This window comes from Schistocerca americana, chromosome 6 (genome assembly GCF_021461395.2).
Source record: "Schistocerca americana isolate TAMUIC-IGC-003095 chromosome 6, iqSchAmer2.1, whole genome shotgun sequence".
Classification (NCBI taxonomy): domain Eukaryota; kingdom Metazoa; phylum Arthropoda; class Insecta; order Orthoptera; family Acrididae; genus Schistocerca; species Schistocerca americana.
The window spans coordinates 156,410,971-156,433,381 of NC_060124.1; the positions used below are offsets into that span (position 1 = coordinate 156,410,971).

A 22,411-nucleotide genomic window follows, 5' to 3' on the forward strand; every position below is an offset into this window, starting at 1 on the left:
GCAACATTGACCTTCCAACTACCTAGAACTGGGAACACAGTAATTACAAACCATAACTTAACTACCTTACATACATTTCACTACCTTCACTCTGTCATTTTTGTCGTTTATTGTTGGAGCTGTAAATGTTAATTTTTTCCACAGTATTTCAGTACTAAAATTAGAAGTTTTTATTATTTTTATCTCATTATGCATATATGGACATGGCTCCTTCCATGTAGTTGAAAGTTACCTTTCAGTAGACCAATGAATTGTGGTCTTATTTGGCACAAGGGTAGTGTCACAACAAGATATTTTTACTTGACAACGAGTCCACTACAAGAGAGTGCGCGTGGAAGAGCAGGGGACAGCTGCAGAGAATGAAAATGGGGAAGACTGTGGCCTGGCCAACTGCCACTGGCAGAGATTTTTACTGCGGAGTTTACAACTCCCAACAAAGTGGGAACAGGGAGTGCCACCTGGCTACTTAAGAGCTAGCTTTTCTGTCATCATTAACTTTGCTTTGAACATGCAAATATTTAAAACCAGGTCTGGTAGCCATAACATTGTTGTGAACAAAAGGAAAAGGTGCTTAGTGCATTATAGGTTGCGATTTAAATATAGTGAGCGTTAGTAAACGATACAGGTTTTGTAACATATGTATGTATTTCTGGACAAATCCTGCAGTGCTACTGCACTAACTGCATTTCTGCTATAAAGGGACAATATGAATCGTATTCGTAAGGTGTGGGGGGGGGGGGGGGGGGCGGCTGAGAGACTACTTCTGCTTATAATTTATGTTACATTTGAAATGCAAATCCATCCGTTATGTTGCTGCTTCTGGTGATAAATTAATGACAAAAAAAATTATCCACATGTATCTTTTGAGGCACTTAATTGGAACTCGTATCTACTTATTCAATATATGGCTCCACATAGAAGCTTATATTCTTGAAGACATCAAAAACTAACAATGTTCTGTTCATCTTACTATGAACAACAACTGAGGACTCTGAAAATGAGTGTGCATATATGAGCTTTAGACAAAAGAAATGGCTGCTATGTGAGACTGACTATCAGTGACACAAATATTAACAAAGTTTAATGCTTTTTACAGAAAACCGAGCAGATCCTACACAATTCATCTTTTGTGCACTGTTCCAATTATGGCTAAAATAAAAATATATACTATGTGTTTTGAACAATGTATCAGAAATAAATTCCAGGCACAGGGAATGTCAAACAGATAATGCATGTTTTGTATGTACAGTATTTGTTTATTCACACGTATAAATCACGTACAAAATTTGTGTTAATAAACACATTTTCTGTGATCGTAACAAATATTTCACAGGTTCTCTCGATTTTCTTCTCATTTTCTCCACTAGGTAGGAACACCTGAAAATCAGAATTGTAGTTTTCAATATAAGTGATAATAGACACATCAAAAGAAGTTTTGCATCAGCCCGGTTCCCAGAACACCTGAAGATAGTCGTTGACTGTGGATATTGTATCACAGACACAGTCCCTTTGACTGTTCTGAGATGTCATTAAACCCACCCAAAGATGTAAAACAACCATGCATGAGCAACACCTATTAGACAGAGGGGGTCAGACAGCCAATCAGTTCCAGCCATTCCATCAGGAAGGAGGTACGCGGCTCGTGTTTTCTGTAGTTCAACCACGCCTAGACAGTCAATACCATGGCTCAATCACATTTTCATTGTTACTTTGTGCCAGGAAGGGCTCTCAAGAAGGGAAGTGTCCAGGCATCTCGGAGTGAACCAAAACGATGTTGTCCGGACATGGAGGAGATAGAGAGAGACAGGAACTGTCGATGACATGCCTCGCACAGGCCGCCCAAGGGCTACTACTGCGGTATACAACCACTACTTACATATTATGGCTCGAAGGAACCCTGACAGCAACGCCACCATGTTGAATAATGCTTTTTGTGCAGCCACACGACGTCATGTTACGACTCAAACTGTGCACAATATGCTGCATGATGTGCAGCTTCACTCCCGATGTCCATGGTGAGGTCCATCTTCGCAACCACGACACCATGCAGGCGCAGTACAGATGGGCCCAACAACATGCCGAATGGACTGCTCGGATTGGCATCATGTTCTCTTCACTGATGAGTGTCACGTATGCCTTCAACCAGACAATCATAGGAGACATGTTTAGAGGCTACCTGGCCAGGCTAAACACCTTAGACACACTGTCCAGCAAGGTAGAGGTTGCTTCTTGTTTGGGGTGGGGGTGGGGGGCATTATGTGGGGCCGACGTACCCTGCTGGTGGTCATGGAATCTGCCTTAACAGCTGTACAAAACATGAACGCCACCCTCCGACTGATAGTGCAACCATATCTGCAGTATATTGGCGATGCATTCGTCTTCGTGGAGAACAATTCACGCCCCCATCATGCACATTTTATGAATGACTTCCTGCAGGGTAATGACATCGCCCGACTAGAGTGGCCAGCATGTTCTCAACACATGAAACCTATTGAACATGCCTGGGATAGATTGAAAAAGGCTGTTTATGGATGACGTGACCCACCACCCGCTCTGAGGTATCTATGCCGAATCGCCATTGAGGAGTGGGACAATCTGGATCGACAGTGCCTTGATGAACTTGTGGATAGTATGCCACGATGAATACAGGCATGCACGAGTGTAAGAGGATGTGATACTGAGTAGCAGAGGTACCAATGTGTATAGCAATCTGGACTACCAACTCTGAAGGTCTTGCTTTATGGTGGTACAACATGCAATGTGTGGTTTTCATGAGCAATAAAAAGGGCAGAAATGATTTTTATGTTTATCTCTATTCCAATTTTCTGTACAGTTTCCGGATCTCTCGGAACCGAGGTGATGCAAAACTTTTTGATTGGAGTATAATCTTAAGATATGGAATTATTATAATCAGAACAACATAATTAAATACAATTAGCCCCCTCCCCCCCATATATATAAAAAAAACAAAGATGATGTAACTTACCAAACGAAAGTGCTGGTATGTTGATAGAGACACAAACACACACACAAAATTCAAGCTTTCGCAACCAACGGTTGCTTCATCAGGAAAGAGGGAAGGAGCGGGAAAGACGAAAGGATGTGGGTTTTAAGGGAGAGGGTAAGGAGTCATTCCAATCCAGGGAGCAGAAAGACTTACCTTAGGGGGAAAAAAAGGACAGGTATACACTCGCGCACACACACATATCCATCCGCACATATACAGACACAAGCAGACATGTGTAAAGGCAAAGAATTTTGTTCCATTATGGGGAGCTATTTGATGAGTTGTGATAATACTTTGTACGTGTAACATTTGATCAGAACTACAGAAGCTGATTCTAATGGCCATTGGAATCATGACAAATATGGCAGTTGAAGACTTAATGCTTAAAACAGAGATTGTGGCACGCCTGACTGCATTTCATCTGTCGCGCTTAAGAGGAATCAGAAACAATAGCACCAACGCTTTGCTATGCACAGTGTTTACTTGTAGACTGCATCAGTGACTGCAGCCTCAGTTAAGTGTGATCCTCAGATCAGTTGTGCAGCGACATACTCAGAATTTTTACAAATCATTGTGGAGAAATGACTAAACAATAATTACTATATGTCTGAAGTTGTGATTAAATTGGAACACTTTTCAAGCAACGACTCATTTTTTTGCAAGATGGTCAGTAACATACATTTGATGTCTAACACTGACAGTTCAAAAGGAATCTCTTGTTTGGCCACAAAATGTCATTGCTTTTGGCTTTGGACAATGTCCTACATTTATCTCCACCTGTACTGCCAACCCAGTTGGTCTCAATAAGAAACACGGGAAAACATATCTGTTGGGCTTCCTTGTATGGTCGATTAACTCATTAGCACAAATGCAGCTGTATTGTCATAGACCGAAATGTTCATTTCACTACAATAAAAATTAACAATTAGAAAAGTTGACTCCTTGTAATCTCCAACAAATCATCAGACACATTGAACCAACACAATGTAGTGACAGATAATTTTGCCTACTGACTGTACTGGGCAAAGTATATAGACAGTTTTTCAAGCAGTTTCCTCAGATTCACAATATAGTGACACACACAAATAAAGCAGATGGACCTAGACAAATGCAACATCATTACTTTGATTTGCAACTAACAATGTCACTCTAGCAGCAGCCCATGTGGCTTGCAGGAGTGACCTATTCAACAGCACTGAATCAGTATAGAATTTGTGCAAGGATGATTTTTAGTTTTTAGAACAGACACTGTTGATCATGCACAACTGTGTGAAATTATTCAAAACTAATTCACTGCAAGCTTGTATTACAAGCCTATGTAGGCACACAACAACAACAACAACAACAACATTGGTCTTGATTTTTTGTCTCATTTTTCCCCTATTGCAGGAATTCAAGTAAAATTTTGACCATTAGGTGATGAATTTAGTGGACTATGATGTAAGAACATAGACAGTGTGAAATATGGAGGTTTGGGTCGATCCATGGAGTGTGCACAGATAGCCAAAGTGGTTAAGGTGGGCACTCACAATAAGCGGGAAACATGGGTTTGAGTCCTGGTCCACCACAAATTTTCATGTCACTATTGGACAGTAGATCTAAACATAGTATAGCTTACGTCAAATATGGAGATTGCTGGGTTTGTAACCAACAATCAGATAAGGCCACATTTTTTACTCGGTGTCTGGTGGTGTGGGCTTTGTCAGTAATAATCATGTGTGACTGTAGTACCAGGCTTCAGGTTAAATAACTAAAACACAAACTGTATGGAAACATAATTTTAATGATACGAAATTGGCCACATATTGTAAAGTCTGAAAAATAACACCTTAACTGTCCAGTAAAACGAGTTGATTTACTTCAATTTCATGTCCTTCAATAGGCGATTCATTCAAACACATACATTTAGGTAGTGGATTGTCAGGCAATAAACTACTGTTGTTCATTACTTCTTCATACCACTTAACATTTCCAATCTCATTCTACTTCTCACCATAGTGTTTTGCTAGTAATGCTTGCATGTCTTGTATCCTAGACACACTTACTTTTACTCCAATCTTAAGTTCTTTAGGGTCAGTGTCTATTGGTTTTTCCTCTGCTTTCATGACACATAAAGATTGCTCAGTTTGAAAGTTATAGTTTTGTTCATCACTGACATGTACTGACTTTGGTTTCTTGGCCAAAACTGATTTTTTGACTTGTGAAATCTTGGATTGGCCCAATCCTTTCCTAAAAGTTTGATGGTTCCATGCTTACTAAATTTATCAAGGTGCTCTCCAGGCTGCACAATCTTATCTTTTTCTTAATATTTTTTTCAAGTGCACCAAAACTCTATCACTTGGCATATAAGAGTTCCCTGTGACAGAAAAAGAGTTCAATTTTTTTGCTCTAATATTTTGTTCCTTTTAGTCAAGATTGTATTTTTGTTTTGGTCTGGACACCCACCTGCTATAAGCTGTACAGTGTCTTTGCCTTCAAAATAGCTGGTTTTACATTTACATTCAAGTTCCTCATATACTACAGAGGCTGCTTCATTTGACGACTACTTTCCTTCATGTTCTGTCCAGCTTGATACATTCTCTTAAAGCAGAGTTCCAGGTCCACTAGAACATCCAGAAACCACTGTCAAGTTATAGTAATACAGCAGCCTTGAATATTATGTGCTTTGATCTGGAAGCTCTGGAAATAGTATATTTTTTGTGAATCATACGAAATTACAGCTACCTTATCATCTAATTTCTTTACGACACGAAAAAATCATGATGCAAAAGTTGTGTGTATGAATAATTCTGTTTTCAGTTTGTTGTAGATAGGTGCAGAATACACTGGTCATCAATATGTCTCTAAAAATGTCATGAACTTGTGAGGTCACATGGTAGAACTAAGCCTTGTGATTGGTGCCTAGTGGAGGTGGCTGTTTTGTCAGCAACATATTTTATGCTTGGCTGATTTTGTAACCAAGACAAATGTTTAAAAATGATCTTAAAATGCTTCTGCCCATTTTTAACATTATAGACTACCAGTATTGGATTCCCTACACTATTCACTCTTGAAATCTGTTATTATCTCAAACTGTATAAAAAATAGAGTTGGCCATCTATGGAACTAGGCTACAGAAATAATTGAAAAACACAAATATTTGAGATTTTTCAATATGTATTCGGGACGGTGTCTACTGGATGGGTAGTAGCAGCAGCATCAGTAGCCCACATCTGGGAGTGCTCAGATGTGGCTTAGTGTCCACACAACACATGCGCTCCTCCCCCCCCCCCCCCCCCCCCTGCCCCATTTTTTTAGATACACGAATAATCAATAGTGCACTGTATTTTGTACAGCTGTGGCTAGTCAATTGTGTCTATTCTTTCAGACATACAAGTGAGTGTTACAAGTCTAGGCAGGTACACGTTGATAACAACATCGGTTTCAATTTCTAATTCTCTCATTCATCCTAGTCCAAGTAATGTTGCATAAGGTGATGTATTTAATGGACACCGATATAAGGATGGAGGTTTGGGTCAGTCCGGGGTGCGTGCTTGGGCAGCTGAAGTGTTTAGGGCAACCACTCACAAAAAGCGGGAAATCTGGGTTCGAGACCCAATCTGGGACAACTTTTCATAAGTCACTATTAGGTAGTAACTCTCTACCTAATACAGCTGACAAGAAGAAATTCAGTCAGCAAATTAGTCTTGATGAGTTTTAGATTAAAGGAGCAGGCAAATATTTTACACCTTCTCAAACATATAAATGAAGTGGATGGGTTTTTGAGAAAGATACGCAAAAAAAATTGTCATATTCCTTCATTCAGTGTGAATCAATCAACCTACACTGAAGAACTCACACTGTAAGATGGAGCAATAAACAGCACATTAATTGCTTACATTTGCACTTATTGTACTGTACATATTATAAGCCAAAACAATGCTATATTCAAAGACGTTTTATTAAGATATTATTTTCTGATGCTATTATTTCGGCTACATGGCCAATGTCAAGCTACCTGCAAACATATGGAGTTGTTAGTGCATCTATCAATGTCGGTTGCTAACTATTAACAATTTCATATAAATGTGCTGTAGTACTTACTTCCATAACACTTTGTTAACGCTGCCACAGTCTAATATGCTGTATAGCTACTTCTTGTAGGTGTAGTGCAGACATAATTGTTGTTCTCTAGATATGCAACATTTCAGTAGTGGAATTTGTTAATGATGTGTTATAGAAGTAAATACTACATCAGATATAAGTAAAATAGTTATTAGTTACAGACAGACATTGATAGATGCAGTACCAACTATTATGTTTGCAGATGGCTTGGCAATGACTATGGAGCCAAAATAGTTTTATAGCATCAGACAATAACATCTTAACACCAAAACTTTGAATATAGCAGCATTTTTTGGGCTTACTATACACATAACGTGTTTACAAGACATCTGTAATATATTAACTGTGTTGAAGGGTACAGTGGTGGATTAGCAAGACATTCACTAGCCCAACCAGTTGTTTGTACAAAGTCTTTGAGTAGCGTACTGTTACTTGTGGAAATTCACATGCAAGTTAGTATTTAATTTGAATTGTCTCCAGAATGTCTTCTTATCACAAGTATTATGTACAAACACAAGTATCATGTACACAAAGAAAAATTTTCTGTCTTGGTCACACTTTACTATTCCTTATTTTGATTACTCATTTCAGCTAATTGCCATCATCACATCTGTCATAAGCGGAAAAATAAAACATGGTATATACAATTATTTGCCCACGTTACAAAAACATTTTTCATAAGAAGCGTTAAGTATTTATGGTATGCACATTATTTCAATAAATCATAAAAAAGAGAGATGATCGCAAAAAAAATAGGCCACAAATACAGTAATAAACATGAGTAATACATACCGAATACTTTAAATCATCAATACAATGTAAATCATCAAATAGCATGTTCTCTTACAGGGGCAGGTGCATACCGGCAGCAACACAGTCACCAGTAAGGAAGTAAATTATTCAACAGCCACCAGGTGGTGCTCAAGGCACACTGCCAATGCACTCTATCAAACATGCATAAAATTAAAAATCTAATACATTAAGTAATGATTAACAAGACAAACCAATATGGATTAATACATGTGCAAGAACATATGTGCAAAATATTGCAGCACCAAATGCAATAGTCAACAATACAAAGCAATGACACAAACATAGGAAAGTTACTCCAAGGCAATCAGTCCAGAATCCCAATAGAGCCAATACAAATTGCATGGAGGTAATGCGGCTGGCTTGACAAGTAACTGAATGTCATAACAGATCATAAAACATGTCTCAAAACCAATTTTTACTAAAATATGTCTGCTCTTTTAGCACTCATTGTGACTGCCTTTTTCTATGAGAATATATCTTGAGTTCTTCCAAAGTAATTGAGTACATGGCCTGTGGGTGCTTAAGTAATTGAGTACATGGCCTGTGGGTGCTTTGAGTGCGATTTGAAGGCTTTCTGTAATAGGGTCTGGATCACAGTTCTTGGAATGGTTCCCCAAATCAATCTTGTCAGATCATACGTATGCTCCCTATACCTTGTTGCAAAATTCCATCCATTTGACCTCTATTAAATTTTTCTCAGTCCCTACATTTGAGTTTATGCATTCCATACCTCAAAATTTGTTTTCATTATTTTCTACAGAATGACATGATATCTAAATTTCTATTAGCATGAAACCCAACTTTTTAGATGATTTTTTAAATGGTTTCATGACCTTACAAAGTGGGCCATTATACAGGGTGCTCCAAAAGGAATGACCGGAAGAAGGGCTTAACACCGACAAATTGCATACTAAATTACTCAGAAAAGACAGAGGTTTATAAAAATCCATCATAAATGTTCAATATGTCCTCCATTGGCTGCACGGGCGACATCTAGCTGATAGCCGAATTCATCCAGAACTGAGCGTAAGGTGTCTGCTGTCACTGAAGCTACAGCAACTGATATTCTGGTTTTTAGTTCATCAGTGTCAGGAGGTAAGGGAGGAACGTAAACACATTGTTTAACATATCTCCACAGGAAGAAATCACATAGTGTTAAGTCAGGGGACCTAGGAGGCCGAGAGTATAAAACCTCGTCTCGCTGTCCTGCATGCCCTATCCAACACTGAGGTATGTTGGCATTGAAGAAACTGCACACACTGTTGTGCCAGTGCAGTGGTGCTCCATATTGCTGATAGATGAAACTGTCAGAGTCAAGTTGTGGGAATAACCAGTTCCGTAGCATTGCAAGGTATGATTGTCCTGTTACGGTTTCTTCCTCAAAAAAGTATGGTCCATAAACCTTGCTTTGCGAAGCCACAAAAAAAAATTCACTTTTGGTGAATCGAGTTGGTGTTCAATTGTTTCATGAGGATTTTCGAGCCCCCATATACGCACATTATGACAGTGAACCTTAGCACTAATATGGAAAGTTGCCTCATGGCTCAATATCAAATGTGACATAAAAGTGTCATCTTCCATGTCCTCTAGAATAGCTAAAGTCCACTCACTTCACTTTGTCAGTATCTTCAAGGGCTTGTAACAGTTGTAATTGGTACTGTTTGAGGGCTAAACAACGTCCTAACACACGCCACACTGTCACGAGTGGTAATGCAAGTTCTCGGCTAGCATGACGCGTAGACTTGTGGGGGCTCCACTCACATGCTCATTGGATTTGTTCCACTGTTTGTTCATAAACACATGGCTGGCCAGGATTTTTGCCTTTACAGAGGCACCCTGTTTCTTCAAACTGTTTATACCACCATCGAATGTTCTTTGGTGATGGTAGTTTAGCACGAAATCGAATATGAAACGCCCGCTGAACTGCAATCACTGATTCACTGACTGAGCACAAATAAATTCAATAACACAATCCACATTCTGTTGCACGGAAGCCATATTGCACAAGACTGGCTGCATGCTCCAGGTCAGTGCTTGTAGTGACATTTAGTGGATTTTTTCTAAAACTCTAGACCATGCCGATTAGATTTAGCACTGTTTCAGTCACCTAGTGACATTTGTCTCAATATTATTACAAGTTAAAGTTGGGTCATTCTTTTTGGGACACCCAGTACATCATATAGATAAACTTAGTTTTGGTTGCTGTTTCTTTTTCATGTCTCCTCTTTCTAACTTTAATCTTTCTGTACAGCCCCAATACACTAAAACCATTAGCCATCGCTACCTGTGTAATTACATCTAATTCACTTTCAACAGCAACATTATTAAGAGGTTATTTGAGGAAAGTCTTTTATCACTGACCTAAAATAAGCCGATTTGTGGGAATCTGTATGACACAGGCTGCATCAATAATCACATCTGAAGTGGTTGGTTTTCAGAAAGTGTCAACAGAGTGTGTCCCATTATCTTCCTCTAACAAAAGATCTAAAAAGCTTTCTTCTTTTCAAATCTCTACTGCGAATTTAATTTTTGGTTGCATCCACTTAAATTTCTTGGCAGTGTCATTAATGTCCCAATGCGTCCCTTCTACAAAATTATGACGACACTTGACCTATCTATGATGAAAAATCATTCTCTGAAAATATCAGGTTGTACTCACATTAACCCCTTAGATATTTAATTAATGAAAAATCATAGGACACTATGAACACTTTCCAAAAACCAACCACTTTAGACATCATTATTAGTGCAGACTCATTTCACCCAAATTCCTACAAATGGGCATTTTAGATCAATGATCAACACACTCCTCGAATTAACTCCTGATAATGTTGCTACTGAACATGAATTAAATATAACTACACAGGAATAGATGACTGATGGTGTTAAAAGATGTAGTGTATAGGGGGTGTACAGAAAGATTTAAGATAAAAGGAAAAACTATGAAAAGCAAAAAGAGACCAAAACTAAGTTTGTCTCTCATCTCAAAGTTGGATTTTGTTACCAATAGAAATTTAGATAAAGGGGTGCAGCATTCCATGCAAAATGATGAAAACAAATTTTTGAGATATAGAGTGTATAAGCTAAAATGCAGGGATTGCAATAAATTTTATATAGGCCAAACTTGTAGGAATTTTGCAACAAGGTTTAGGGAGCGTATGTACAAGCCCAACAAAAGTGCTTTAGGGAACCATTTAAATTCCAACAAGTGTAATCTAGACCTTATTACAGAAATTCTTAAAATCCTATACAAAGCACACAAATGCCATGGACTCCATAGAAATAAATACATATATGTATATGTGGGCACTTCAAAAAGTAGTAGCAAACTATCAGTATTAAGTACAAGTAAAACATCATGCATTTGAAACTCACAGGAAGTGAAATGCATTCTTTAAAAAATCTCCGACATACATGAAAGATAGCATTACAAGCTGAATAAGAAAGACAGTTGAAACAAAATGGCTGTGTCCCTAGCTGTGTGCACCATAGAAGAAAAGTGAGTAGAAATACGAGTTTTGTGGTCGGAGGGCGTAAAATCTCAACAAATCCATAGAAGGATGTTGGAAAGGTATCGAAATAGATGCATTAGTGAGAGAAGAGAGTACACGTCAGTAGATGTCTTTAAAAGTTGATGTATGTCAGTCACAGAACAGCAACGTTCTGGTCGTCACTTTACGACCGTTCCTGAAAAGAATGCAGGAAACTCTGATGCTACGATTCGTGAGAACCAGTGCATTTCTGTAGAAGTTTAAGTCAGGAAACTGAGTATCACTGTCGATCTGCTCAGACCACTATTAATGAGGTTCTCAAGTACCACTTATCATGTGCACGATGTGAGCCCAAGATGCTCACAAAATGACACGTGTTCAGGATGCAACATCATCTCTGATGCAAACTGGAGGACAAGGTTTTCTGACACGTACTGTCACAGGAGACAAAACCTGGGTGCATCACTATGAACCTGAAAGCAAAAGACAGAATTCAGAATGGCAACACCCATCTTCTCCAGCCAAGAAGGACTTCAGGTCTCAGCCGTCTGCCAGAAAGTTCCTTTTCATCCTTTTCTGGGATATGAATGGGCTGATTTTGAAGCACTATGAGCAAAGGGTGAAACAGTGAAAAGACCCAGTACAATGACATGTTGGGGACTGAGCTAAAGCCAGAAATATAGAGCTGTCGCACAGGACTTCTGTCTAGAGGCATTTATCCGTCATGACAATGTACGCCTCCACACCACAGCTGCAACTCTTGCTGTCATTTGGAGACTGAGATTTCAGGTCATACCACATCCTCCGTACAGTCATGAACTCGCTGCTTTGGATTACCATGTGTTTGGACCCCTGAAGGATGCTCTCAGAGGACGATGATTTGAAAGTGATGATGAATTTAAAGAAGCGGTGCACTCTTGGTTGTGGGCACAACCGGAAATCTTTCATTCAAATGGAATAGAAAAGGTGGTTCATTAGTATGAGAAGTGTATCAAAAAGGAGTGGTATTATGTTGAAAAATAAAATCTTGTTTGTATCTGTAAGGGAAGTATATGCTTCACAAAAAATAGTTTGCTGTTACTTTTTGAATCACCCTCAATACATAGATGTGATATAGTGACTATAAATTATCTATCTTGTTGTTGTTGTTGTTGTTGTGGTCTTCAGTCCTGAGACTGGTTTGATGCAGCTCTCCATGCTACTCTATCCTGTGCAAGCTTCTTCATCTCCAAGTACCTACTGCAACCTACATCCTTCTGAATCTGCTTAGTGTATTCATCTCTTGGTCTCCCTCTACGACTTTTACCCTCCATGCTGCCCTCCAATGCTAAATTTGTGATCCCTTGATGCCTCAAAACATGTCCTACCAACCGATCCCTTCTTCTAGTCAAGTTGTGCCACAAACTTCTCTTCTCCCCAATCCTATTCAATACCTCCTCATTAGTTACGTGATCTACCCACCTTATCTTCAGCATTCTTCTGTAGCACCACATTTCGAAAGCTTCTATTCTCGTCTTGTCCAAACTAGTTATTGTCCATGTTTCACTTCCATACATGGCTACACTCCATACAAATACTTTCAGAAACGACTTCCTGACACTTAAATCTATACTCGATGTTAACAAATTTCTCTTCTTCAGAAACAATTTCCTTGCCATTGCCAGTCTACATTTTATATCCTCTCTACTTCGACCATCATCAGTTATTTTACTCCCTAAATAGCAAAACTCCTTTACTACTTTAAGTGTCTCATTTCCTAATCTAATTCCCTCAGCATCACCTGATTTAATTTGACTACATTCCATTATCCTCGTTTTGCTTTTGTTGACGTTCATCTTATATCCTCCTTTCAAGACACTGTCCATTCCGTTCAACTGCTCTTCCAAGTCCTTTGCTGTCTCTGACAGAATTACAATGTCATCGGCGAATCTCAAAGTTTTTACTTCTTCTCCATGAATTTTAATACCTACTCCGAATTTTTCTTTTGTTTCCTTTACTGCTTGCTCAATATACAGATTGAATAACATCAGGGAGAGGCTACAACCCTGTCTCACTCCTTTCCCAACCACTGCTTCCCTTTCATGCCCCTCGACTCTTATAACTGCCATCTGATTGCTGTACAAATTGTAAATAGCCTTTCGCTCCCTGTATTTTATACCTGCCACCTTCAGAATTTGGAAGAGAGTATTCCAGTTAACATTGTCAAAAGCTTTCTCTAAGTCTACAAATGCTAGAAACGTAGGTTTGCCTTTTCTTAATCTTTCTTCTTAGATAAGTCGTATGGGTAGTATTGCCTCACGTGTTCCAACATTTCTACGGAATCCAAACTGATCTTCCCCGAGGTCCGCTTCTACCAGTTTTTCCATTCGTCTGTAAAGAATTCGCGTTAGTATTTTGCAGCTGTGACTTATTAAACTGATAGTTCGGTAATTTTCACATCTGTCAACACCTGCTTTCTTTGGGATTGGAATTATTATATTCTTCTTGAAGTCTGAGGGTATTTCGCCTGTCTCATACATCTTGCTCACCAGATGGTAGAGTTTTTTCATGACTGGCTCTCCCAAGGCCATCTGTAGTTCTAATGGAATGTTGTCTACTCCCGGGGCCTTGTTTCGACTCAGGTCTTTCAGTGCTCTGTCAAACTCTTCACATAGTATCATATCTCCCATTTCATCTTCATCTACACCCTCTTCCATTTCCATAATATTGTCCTCAAGTACATCACCCTTGTATAAACCCTCTATATACTCCTTCCACCTTTCTGCCTTCCCTTCTTTGCTTAGAACTGGGTTGCCATCTGAGCTCTTGATATTCATACAAGTGGTTCTCTTCTCTCCAAAGATCTCTTTAACTTTCCTGTAGGCAGTATCTATCTTACCCCTAGTGAGACAAGCCTCTACATCCTTACATTTGTCCTCTAGCCATCCCTGCTTAGCCATTTTGCACTTCCTGTCGATCTCATTTTTGAGATGTTTGTATTCCTTTTTGCCTGCTTCATTTACTGCATTTTTATATTTTCTCCTTTCATCAATTAAATTCAATATTTCTTCTGTTACCCAAGGATTTCTATTAGCCCTCGCCTTTTTACCTACTTGATCGTCTGCTGCCTTCACTACTTCATCTCTCAGAGCTACCCATTCTTCTTCTACTGTATTTCTTTCCCCCATTCCTGTCAATTGTTCCCTTATGCTCTCCCTGAAACTCTCTACAACCTCTGGTTCTTTCAGTTTATCCAGGTCCCATCTCCTTAGATTCCCAACTTTTTGCAGTTTCTTCAGTTTCAATCTGCAGTTCATAACCAATAGATTGTGGTCAGAATCCACATCTGCCCCTGGAAATGTCTCACAATTTAAAACCTGGTTCCTAAATCTCTGTCTTACCATTATATAATCTATCTGATACCTTTTAGGATCTCCAGGATTCTTCCAGGTATACAACCTTCTTTTATGATTCTTGAACCACGTGTTAGCTATGATTAAGTTATGCTCTGTGCAAAATTCTACAAGGCGGCTTCCTCTTTCATTTCTTCCCCCAATGCACATTCACCTACTATGTTTCCTTCTCTCCCTTTTCCTACTGATGAATTCCAGTCACCCATGACTATTAAATTTTCATCTCCCTTCACTACCTGAATAATTTCTTTTATCTCGTCATACATTTCATCTATTTCTTCATCATCTGCAGAGCTAGTTGGCATATAAACTTGTACTGCTGTAGTAGGCATGGGCTTTGTGTCTATCTTGGCCACAATAATGCGTTCACTATGCTGTTTGTAGTAGCTAACCCGTACTCCTATTTTTTTATTCATTATTAAACCTACTCCTGCATTACCCCTATTTGATTTTGTATTTATAACCCTGTAATCACCTGACCAAAAGTCTTGTTCCTCCTCAATCTGTGTTTACAATAATCACGTACAATATTTACATTTCTGGACATACCATGGCATTATGTTTTTATGAAGAAGATATTGACATCTGCTAAACCAATTCTAAACTTCTGAAGATGACAGATTTATTTGTCAAAATTGGTAAGGAGTAATAAAATATAATTGCAACTAATGACTGAATTTTATTGTGAAAAGTATATACTACAGTTGCTGAAAATTACAGCCATGAATAAAATAATAGCTTGAGATATATTGTAACAGTAAAAGGCAGTCACAACAAATGATAAACGAATAGACACGTTTTAGTAAAAATTAGTTTTGTGACATCTTTTATGACCTGTTACGACATCTGAGTGCTTTGACACCAGCCCTCCCTCACCTCCACCTCATATTTATTGGCTCACATGGCGTGTACACTGGCTGCCATGAAGTCATTTTCCTATGATTTTTATTATATCCTATTGCTGACTGTTTTCTGCTGTTGTTGGGCGTCATTTTAATCATTACTTAACATACTAGATTTTTAATTACATTTTATTCATGATTGATAAAATGTGCTGTCAGTATGCCTCAAGTACCATATAGTAGCTGTTGAATAATTTACCTCCTTACTGGGGACTGTAAGAGTATGTATTGTTTGACGATTTACGTTGTATTGATGTTTGAAAGTATTTGGTGTGTATTACGCATGTACATTACTATGTTTGTGTCCTGTTTTTTGTCAGCACTTGTCATTTTTATGGTTTACTGAAAAATGTGCATCCAAGAGTGAGTTATCTATTCTCATGAAAAATATTTTTATGACATCTGATTTCTTCCCAACATCACACCTATCCTTCCATGTCTCTGAATGTTCCAATGATACAGAGAGAATAAGTTATCCAGAACCGGCTCAAAATTTGGAGGTGGCAAATTACGTGATGTATTAGACCGTGTCCTATGTGAGCAACAGAAGTGACTGACAGCGAGCGACTTCTGGATATGTGACACTCCAGCGACAAGCAACAGAATCGGGCAACAATCTTGGGTGTCCTGCGTGCAAGTGACCATGTCGCGCTACAAGATGGCTGCTTAGAGACAATCAGTTGTTTCTATAAAATGGCGCCCCTAAACTGTATAATACTGTAGTTGGAGAGTAAGGCTACAAAATTTGGTTTACTTAAGAAAATAACGTGAAAAGGAATGCTGTGCATGAAATTTACAAATGGAGGAATCTCCATGGAGAATTTCATAAATATCATCACCTATGAATATCATCAGACAAATTCTTCGAATATGCATCTACATCTACATCTACATCCATACTCCGTAAGCCACCTGACGGTGTGTGGCGGAGGGTACCTTGAGTACCTCTATCGGTTCTCCCTTCTATTCCAGTCTCGTATTGTTCGTGGAAAGAAGGATTGTCAGTATGCCTCTGTGTGGGCTCTAATCTCTCTGATTTTATCCTCATGGTCTCTTCGCGAGATATACGTAGGAGGGAGCAATACAGATGCCTCTGTGTGGGCTCTAATCTCTCTGATTTTATCCTCATGGTCTCTTCGCGAGATATACGTAGGAGGGAGCAATACACTGCTTGACTCCTTGGTGAAGGTATGTTCTCAAAACTTCACCAAAAGCCCATACCAAGCTACTGAGCGTCTCTCCTGCAGAGTCTTCCACTGGAGTTTATCTATCATCTCCGTAACGCTTTCGCGATTACTAAATGATCCTGTAACGAAGCGCACTGCTCTCTGTTGGATCTTCTCTATCTCTTCTATCAACCCTATCTGGTACGGATCCCACACTGCTGAGCAGTATTCAAGCAGTGGGAGAACAAGCGTACTGTAACCTACTTCCTTTGTTTTCGGATTGCATTTCCTTAGGATTCTTCCAATGAATCTCAGTCTGGCATCTGCTTTACCGACGATCAACTTTATATGATTGTTCCATTTTAAATCAATCCTAATGCATACTCCCAGATAATTGTGGAATTAATTGCTTCCAGTTGCTGACCTGCTATTTTGTAGCTAAATGATAAGGGATCTTTCTTTCTGTGTATTCGCAGCACATTACACTTGTCTACATTGAGATTCAATTGCCATTCCCTGCACCATGTGTCAATTCGTTGCAGATCCTCCTGCATTTCAGTACAATTTTCCATTGTTACAACCTCTCGATACACCACAGCATCATCTGCAAAAAGCCTCAGTGAACTTCCGATGTCATCCACAAGGTCATTTATGTATATTGTGAATAGCAACGGTCCTACGACACTCCCCTGCGGCACACCTGAAATCACTCTTACTTCGGAAGACTTGTCTCCATTGAGAATGACATGCTGCGTTCTGTTATCTAGGAACTCTTCTATCCAATCACACAATTGGTCTGATAGTCCATATGCTCTTACTTTGTTCATTAAACTACTGTGGGGAACCGTATCGAACGCCTTGAGGAAGTCAAGAAACACGGCATCTACCTGGGAACCCGTGTCTATGGCCCTCTGAGTCTTGTGGACGAATAGCTCGAGCTGGATTTCACACGATCGTCTTTTTCGAAACCCATGCTGATTCCTACAGAGCAGATTTCTGGTCTCGAGAAAAGTCATTATACTCTAACATAATACGTGTTCCAAAATTCTACAACTGATTGGCGTTAGAGATACAGGTCTATAGTTCTGCACATCTGTTCGACGTCCCTTCTTGAAAACAGGGATGACCTGTGCCCTTTTCCAATCCTTTCGAACGGTAGAGACCTATGGTACACCGTTGCAAGAAGGGAGCCAACTTCCTTTGCATACTCTGTGTGAAATCGAACTGGTATCCCATCACGTCCAGTGGCCTTTCCTCTTTTGAGCGATTTTAATTGTTTCTCTATCCTTCTGTCGTCTATTTCGATATCTACCATTTTGTCATCTGTGCGACAATCTAGAGAAGGAACTACAGTGCAGTCTTCCTCTGTGAAACAGCTTTGGAAAAAGACATTTAGTATTTCAGCCTTCAGTTTGTCATCCTCTGTTTCAGTACCGTTTTGGTCACAGAGTGCCTGGACATTTTGTTTTGATCCACCTACCGCTTTGACATAAGACCAAAATTTCTTAGGATTTTCTGCCAAGTCAGTACATAGAACATTAGTTTCGAATTCATTGAACGCCTCTCGCATAGCCCTCCTCACACTACATTTCGCTTCGCGTAATTTTTGTTTGTCTGCAAGGCTTTGGCTATGTTTATGTTTGCTGTGAAGTTCCCTTTGCTTCCGCAGCAGTTTTCTAACTCGGTAGTTGTACCACGGTGGCTCTTTTCCATCTCTTACAATCTTGCTTGGCACATACTCATCTAACGCATATTGTACGATGGTTTTGAACTTTGTCCACTGATCCTCAACACTATCTGTACTTAAGAAAAAACTTTTGTGTTGAGCCGTCAGGTACTCTGAAATCTGTTTTTTATCACTTTTGCTAAACAGAAAAATCTACCTACCTTTTTTAATATTTCTATTTACAGCTGAAATCATCGATGCAGTAACTGCTTTATGATCGCTGATTCCCTGTTCCGCGTTAACTGTTTCAAATAGTTCGGGTCTGTTTGTCACCACAAGGTCTAATATGTTATCGCCACGAGCCGGTTCTCTGTTTAACTGCTCAAGGTAGTTTTCAGATAAAGCACTTAAAAAAAATTCACTGGATTCTTTGTCCCTGCCACCCGTTATGAACGTTTGAGTCTCCCAGTCTATATCCGGCAAATTAAAATCTCCACCCAGAACTATAACATGGTGGGGAAATCTACTCGAAATACTATCCAAATTATCCTACACGTGCTCAACCACAACAGCTGCTGAGCCAGGTGGCCTATAGAGACATCCAATTACCATGTCTGAGCCTTATTTAACCGTGACCTTCACCCAAATTATTTCACATTTCGGATCTCCGTCAATTTCCTTTGATACTATTGAACTTCTTATCGCAATAAACACGCCTCCCCCTTCACTGTCCACCCTGTCTCTGTGGTATACATTCCAATCTGAGTTTAGAATTTCATTACTGTTTACATCTGGTTTCAGCCAACTTTCTGTCCCTAATACTATGTGGGCATTGTGACCGTTTATTAAAGAGAGCAGTTCTGGGATCTATCTATAGACGTTCCTGCAGTTTACTATTAGCACATTAATATTGTTATTCTCTGTTGCAGCCGGCCACGGTAGCCAAGCGGTTCTAGGTGCTTCAGTCCGGAACCGCGCTGCTGCTACGGTCGCAGGTTCGAATCCTGCCTCGGGCATGGATGTGTGTGATGTCCTTAGGTTAGTTAGGTTTAAGTAGTTCTAAGTTCTAGGGGACTGATGACCTCAGATGTTAAGTCCCATAGTGCTCAGAGCCATTTGAACTATTTCCCCTGTTGCATTTTGCCTACTCCTCCCTTGCCGCGTTCCCAGAGGTGTCTTGTCGGGCCTAGGGAGGGAATTTTCTAACCTAAAAAGCCCACATGTGCACTCCACACGTACTCCACTACCCTTGTAGCCACTTCCTGCGTGTAGTGCATGCCTGACCTATTCAGGGGGACCCTACATTTCTCCACCCGATAGCGGAGGTCGAGAAATTTGCACCCCAGATCTCCGCAGAAATGTCTGAGCCTCTGGTTTAAGCCTTCCACTCGGCTCCAAACCAGAGGACCGTGATCGCGGCAGGAGTCATTGGTGCCGACATGAGGAACAATTTGCAGTCGGCTGCACCCAGTGCTCTCTATCGCCGCCGGCAAGGCCTCCTCCATATCTCGGATGAGACCCACCCGGCAAGCATACAGAGTGAACACTGGCCTTCTTCCCCGACCTTTCCGCTGTTTCCCTAAGGGGCTCCATCACCCACCTAACGTTGGAGCTCCCTATCACTAATAAACCCTCCCCCCGTGTGCCTGCTTGGGCCTTGCTGAAGGAGCGGCCACATGTCCACTCACAGGCTGAGCGGGCGATGCCACACAGCCAGCCTCCACATTGACCCTCCGCCTCGTGTGCCGCGAACGCCACTGAACCCGCCACTCCCCTTGGGGAGAGGGTGGCCCAACCGCGCCCAGTACCCACAAAGATGTCGCGACAGCAGGTACAGTGGGTGAAGCATGTAACACCTGGAGTGTACCATGCAAGGCACCAGACTCCCCACTACCACTACACTCCGAGGCAGCAGCCTGAAGACGGCTGACAGCGGCCATCAACACGTTCAGCTGTTCGCGAACAGTGGCCAGCTCCTCCTGCGTCCGTACACAGCAGTCACACATCCTATCCATTCTAAGAAATCAATTTACTATAGAGAGTTAATCAACTTTTAACTAGACTGCTAATTCACTAAAGGCGGCTGATAGTTGACTAAACTGTGGTTACTAGACACTTCTTGTAGAAAACAATGAAAATAGCACTACCTGTCTCTGGACTGTATTCAAAACAAACACTAGCACTACTGGCACCATGGCTGACTAAAGTGACTCTCTCTGACTGTATTCAAAACAAATGCGAAACCTATGGAACACTATTACTAGCACTCGACAATTAAAGCTTCCAAAAGCAAAAACACACGGAAGAAGAAGGGACAAGTAAGAAAAATACAGTTAATACTTAAATTAACGTAGCTCGCTGCACAACAGGCATGATGCAGGCGGCAGTTACGATGACACTGACACTACTGGCACTATGGCTGACTAAAGGGACTCTCTCTGACTGTATTCAAAACAAATGTGAAATCTATGGAACACTATTACTAGTACTCAACAATTAAAGCTTCCAAAACCTAAAACACATGGAAGAGCAGAGGAGCATTCAACTATCTCATTAGTAAATTAAATACGAATGTTTTTTTACATGATCAAGAACATTTAACTGCCAATAAATGCAGAAGAATGACTGACTAGATGACTAACTACCCTAAAAACACACAGCTTTATATCCAGAAACAATAGGTAACTGTTGTGTGGTGGTAGTGTTACAATTCGTGACTATGTGCTTCATAAAGGTCCTGGGTTCGATTCTGGGTTCCTCATATATAAACTGACTCAGTTACAAATCTGTATACTAAGTTTTATGCATACTGTTTACACTGCATCACTAAGTATATTTTTCAGGTCTTGCCAAAGAGCTTGATCTTTAAGTGTATATGCACCTATCCCAGTACATCACGCACGTTAAATCCCTAATAAATTACAATGAAACATGAAATTTTACATATATCTGATGTTGTGAACATAATTCATCAGCAGTCAGTGTTAAGGCCGAGCATTTCAAGTAATCTAAATAGTCTGTAAAAGTAAATGATACAAAATTTTTGTGCAATGATTTGTCTAAAAGTATGAAATAAAAAATTGGGAAATGTTCGGTGCACCTCCTTTTCTGTTCACGATTTCGAGCATCATTCAAAGGCATGTAGAATGTTTCTCTGATCTATTTGTTTCACTTACACAAATCATTTCATAAAATATTTGACCGAAATCTTTCATTTTTTATTTTCAAGTTTTACTCAGAAAGCATGATCTCACTGACTCCTCGTTTGCCTTCCTAACGTACTTGATTCGAAGGAAGCCTTTTCGACATTTAAATATCGCACCAATGTATCTTTTTATGTGCAAAATAGCTAGGCCTTGAACAAATGAAATTTTTGACACTTCATTTAAATAGCTTGGCGCAGCTTTTCGTGAAATATTTCAATTTTTCCTCAACTCATTAATTAAGTCTTCGTTGTTACCCTGATTACTTTCAAGCACTTAAATATTTTCATGCAAAACTAAACCTCACGCTGGTCATTTTGATACCCCGTTTACCTGTTTCTCTCCCTTTGTTTGGCTATGAAAATTCGGACAAAACCTCATGGTGTAATTTATAGGGAGTCTTGTTTTCGCTCTGCTCACGCGTTTACAAAAACGTTTCGAGTGTTCATCATACGATAAAATAGTCCTTTCTGCGTGCTATCATTTCCAAAAATCGTCGTTTCGACAGCTTGAACCGTTTATGAGATCCGACGATTTTTACGACCACTTGATTCCCGAAGCGCAGGAAAGGTTCGGCCGCGCCGCGAGCGATTCGTCCGCGGATATAACCAATATCTCAACAATGAAAAGAGATATCGTTCTGGTCTCAACTTTAAATGCAATTTAG

General features: G+C 39.9%; 1 protein-coding gene across 1 annotated transcript in view; it reads right to left on the bottom strand.

Moving 5' to 3' along the window:
- Window positions 1-1,235: 1,235 nt before the first annotated feature.
- Window positions 1,236-22,411, bottom strand: part of LOC124620022 (RNA-binding protein 42-like) — a 346,561-nt gene continuing 325,385 nt past the window's right edge. Inside the window, 1 exon segment of the mRNA XM_047146688.1 lies at window positions 1,236-1,377. The gene's annotated coding sequence lies outside the window, so the exon portion shown is untranslated.